Below are 4,776 nucleotides of genomic sequence, written 5' to 3'. Positions count from 1 at the left end.
CTACGTAACGACGCTCCGGAAAAGAGGCATGGGGAGGGTCGGCGGGGGCTCCGGCGGCAGAGGGGGTGGTGCGGGCGCGTCGCACTTGAGCTGGCTGGGTGGCGCCGTCTGGGTGCGGGATGGGGGTTTGCGGGATGCGGGTTTGCGGGATGCCGGGGAATGGCAAGGCGACTCTGGCGTGACCCTTACGAACCTCTGAAAGCAGTGCCTCCTGTGTTAGTGAATTGTGGAGAGGACATGCCCAGCGTTTTTGTGTTGAGGCCAAAAAAAAGTAATCCCTTAGGAAGTTCATGATCAAGATTTAGAAGTGGCCTTCTAGCCACGATTGGCTAGGACAGACTCCTGTCAAAAATTTCATCCTATAGGCCGGGCGCCGTGGCTCCCGCCTGTCATCCCAGCACTCTGGGAGGCCGAGGCGGGAGGATCGTTTGAGCTCAGGAGTTGGAGACCAGCCTGAGCAAGAGCGAGACCCCGTTTCTACTAAAAAGTAGAAAGAAATTATATGGACAACTAAAAATATATAGAAAAAATTAGTCAGGCATGGTGGCGCATGCCTGCAGTCCCAGGTACCCGGGAGGCTGAGGCAGGAGGATCGCTTGAGCCCAGGAGTCTGAGGTTGCTGTGAGCTAGGCTGACGCCACGGTACTCACTGTAGCCCGGGCAACAGAGCGAGACTCTGTCTCAAAAAACAAACAAAAATTTCATCGTATAGGTATTTCAGCACGTTCCATGGTCTAGCTGCTACCGAGGCACCCGATATAGTGGAAACAACACAGGAGACCTGGGCTAACTCCACTTTTGTAACGTTATTGTGTGCATCCCTGGGCAAACCACTTAGCTAATGATTTTAGATTTCAGTTTCCTCAAAAGTAGATGGTTTGGAGGTAGGGCATCTCCCAAATCTGTCCTTCTGGCCTTAATTCCCACATTCTCTCTCATCTCTTACCACTTGCACTCAGCCCTACCTCTGAACCCTTGCTGTTCTATCTACCTGAATACTATCCTGTGTCAGACTCACTGGAAACCTTTTACAAATACAGATTCTGCAGATCTTGTGCCTTGCACTGGTCTGGCATAATCTGGCTTGCGCTGATACATGTCCTTCAAAAGGCTTTTCCCAAACCCTGGAACTGGAGTTTAATCACTTCATCCTGTGAACCAACATGTTGATTAAGTCAACTTCACTTATTCCAGTTATCACGGTCCATTCATCCAAATGCACGTCAAAAACTCAGCACCTGCTATTTACTATGTATTTTTATTACCCTTTCTTATAACAGAAATTGACAGTGGAATTCTGAGACATGATTTTAATGATACAAGACAGAGCTCCTTGCCCCTTAAAATGTATGTTTCCATCTGTCCAATTTCAACTAAAGTCTCAATTGCTTCTGGATAGGTAACAGGCCACTGTCATGTTATTATATAATTTTCTATGAGGTGGCCTTGATAAAGAAGTGCCAGGCCACCCCATCCAGAACTGAGGACTCAGTGTTTTACTTACCTACCCTCTCAAACATTCGACTCTTTCCAAAATTTTCCTAGACAAGATATGACGAAGACTTCCTCTAATAGGATATTTTTATTTAAATTTAAAATCTAACAATTGAATTTTTAGGCTTAAAGAATTCACCCTCCCCAAACTTCCATCCAAACCTCCTATAAAATCCACCAGTCTCCCCTTCCTAGGTGTGTTAGGCACAGTAGCCTTTGCCAGACCCCTAGGGAGATAAAGGAATGAAATGCAAGAGGGGAACTTACTTTCCCTCTCTCTCTAGGTTGTTTGAAAAGAATTTATTACAGCAGCTGTTCTGGCCCATTTGCTCACTCCCCCCCAAAAAAACTGCACTATAAAACCCAAGGCACTCCCCTTTTCTCTCACGGATGCCTTTTTCAGCCTCCACCCATCTGCCCCCAGATGCTCAAATAAACAGCATTTTGCTACACATGAAGCTTCGTGTGTCTCCCTCTTGGTTCTGGACCTAACAGAACCAGTTATCTCTGTGACCTCCAATCCAAAAATTTTATTTAGAGGACTTTAAGATGGTAATTTTTGGAAGACACAAGAAATGAATCTCTAAAGGTATACAATTTCAAGCACACATGTTAGGGAGATGTGTGGGTATTGGCAGGATATTTTCGATGCCCATTCAAGCACCATAACACGTAACTATCTGTTTTGTAAAGCTGATTCTTGGGATAGAGGAATACCTGGGACTTGATGGAGGGAAGGGATCCATTTGCAACCAAATTGGGAAAAGGATATTATTAGAGCCACCAGAACAAACCATCTGCTATGGAAGTTTGTCAAGATTCAGTGCTGAAAACAACTGACTAATCCGTTGATTATTAACCAGTTACTATAGAAATTTCTTTCTGCATTCAACAAACATTTTGGGGCACCTACTGTAGTGCTAGAAACTGTTTTAGGTGCTAAAGACACAGCATTGAGTAAAACAGGCAAGATACCTTTCACCTTGGAACACACACTATAATGGAGAAAATAGGTAACAAGTGAAACAAAATTTGTAATTTCAGATATTGGTAAATTTTGTGCAGAACCTCAAGCACATTAAGTGGAGAAGGTAAGAGTGTGGGGAGTGGGGAGCAGAATGGTATGGATGGAATGATCAGAGGATCCCTCTCTGTGGCAGTTACACTTGAGGACCTCCACAGGGCACATTTGGCAGGCTTCCAAATTAACTGCCTGGGGAAGGTTTTATGATTCTTGGCCTACATCCTATTCCTGGGTAAAGAATCTTATTGTGAGTCCCTCAAACCTTATGATTATTAGTTCCTCAAACTGTTGACATGCTGATTAATGTGGAACCTACAGACATTGAAAAGGACACTGACTTGTTTCTGAATCATAAAGTTTACTGATTTGTTTCTGAATCATGAAGTTTAACTGATTGTATCACATATAAAACATTTTAGCCTGTATGTTGTTACCTGTAGCCAAAGAGTATGACCTTTGTATTGTACAGTCCAGTGAAAAAAGACAACTCCAATGTGAAGAGTCCCCCTCCTGTCTCCTAAACCGTCTTATAAAAGCATTCCAACTTGTCAGACTTTGGACTTCGGAACATGCCCAACTTTGTTGGTGTGTCTTCCCAGGTGGATCCTCAAATTTGGCTTTCAAAACCTTTATCAAATTACTTCTGCCTGAACAGCCTTAATTTGGTCAACACACTCAAGCAGAGACCTGCTGAGAAGGTTTGATAAGAAGGAAGATCCCTGAGAAAATCTGGAGGAAGAATATTCCAGGCAGAGATAGCATCAGGGATTCAGGCCCAAGAGAGGCGATGAATTTGTCACGTTTTAGGAAGAGCAAAAAGACCAGTGTGGTTGGAGTGCAGGGGACTGGGAAAAGTTCAGAGAAGTTGGCAGAGACTTGGTTATGTAGGTGTTATAAGCCATACCTTATCATTTCTCAGCAATCTTATCAAATGAATGTACAACTTTTTTAAAAAATTTTCATTAAGCAGATGTTTACTACTTCTAAAAGGCCTGTGCCATTTATGAAGCTCTAATGATTAGAATGTTCTCCCTTAGGTTAAGCTAAAATATGTTTCCTTGCTACTTATATTATTTAGACCTAGTTTTGCCCTCTGGAGCACCGTGGAAAAAGCATGTTTCCCCTTCCACAATACTGTTCTTCTTTTTTTTTTTAATGTAATTTTTTCATTTTCCTTCCCTATAACTTATATTACTTATGTTTTTCATAGATTTAGGACTATGAGGTTTTTTTAATTTTTTTTATTTCAGCATATTACGGGGGTACAAATGTTTAGGTTACATATATTGCTCTTGCCCTACCCGAGTCAGAGCTTCAAGCGTGTCCATCCCCTAGACGGTGCGCACTGCACCCATTAGGTGTGAATATACCCATCCTCTCCTCCCCCCTCCCATCCGACGGACACCTGATGAATGTTATTACTATATGTGCACATAAGTATTACTCAGTTAATACCAATTTGATGGTGAGTATATGTGGTGCTTAAGACTGTTCTTATTTTAAAGCAACTTTCATGCCTTCCCCTTGTCTTTTTACTCACCCATTCACCTATAGATCTATTCCTCTATCTATCCATCCATCCATGTGCCTATTTATTCAATGAATATTTGAAATACAAAGCACAGTATTTAGAGAAGGGCATTACAATGAATAATGTAAGTAAACTATGGTATTCTTCAGCCTCAAGCACCTTGATTCAAGTCATCTGTGTAAGGTGCTAAGGATATGGAGATACGTAGACATTGTCTGTAATCTCAAGGAGCTGGCACTCAAGTGTAAGAAATGAAGTAAATAAAGGCAAACAATACCATACGACATCTGGGCAATAAGATGGTGCGTATCCATGGATATGGTACAGAGGAGAAGAAATAATTAATTCTGTCTGTGGAGGTTAGGAATGAGTCACAAAGGAGCTGATCCCAGAGCAAAATGTTAAAAAAAAAATAAGATTTCACTAGGTGGAGACAGTTCACTTCAAGGACAAGTAACAGATACATAGGTGTGAAAGCACAGAGCAGTACAGTATGAGTGTAAGAAGTGGAAGGTGCAGAGCGCAAACAGAGCTGGCAGCCTCTTGCAAGTTAGCTACCTCAGATGAGATCATCCTACAGTCTTCAAGCAAGTCAGAAACAACTTCATCAGAGAGAGGAGGAAGGGCTGGGATTGCGGGGTCAGGTACTTGAAGTCCTCCAAATCTTACTACTCCAGCTCTAAATTTCCCACTTTTAGCCTAATAAATGTCCTAAATTCATACAAGA

The sequence above is a fragment of the Lemur catta genome, chromosome 3 (assembly GCF_020740605.2).
Source record: "Lemur catta isolate mLemCat1 chromosome 3, mLemCat1.pri, whole genome shotgun sequence".
Classification (NCBI taxonomy): domain Eukaryota; kingdom Metazoa; phylum Chordata; class Mammalia; order Primates; family Lemuridae; genus Lemur; species Lemur catta.
This window is presented reverse-complemented; position numbering follows the sequence as displayed.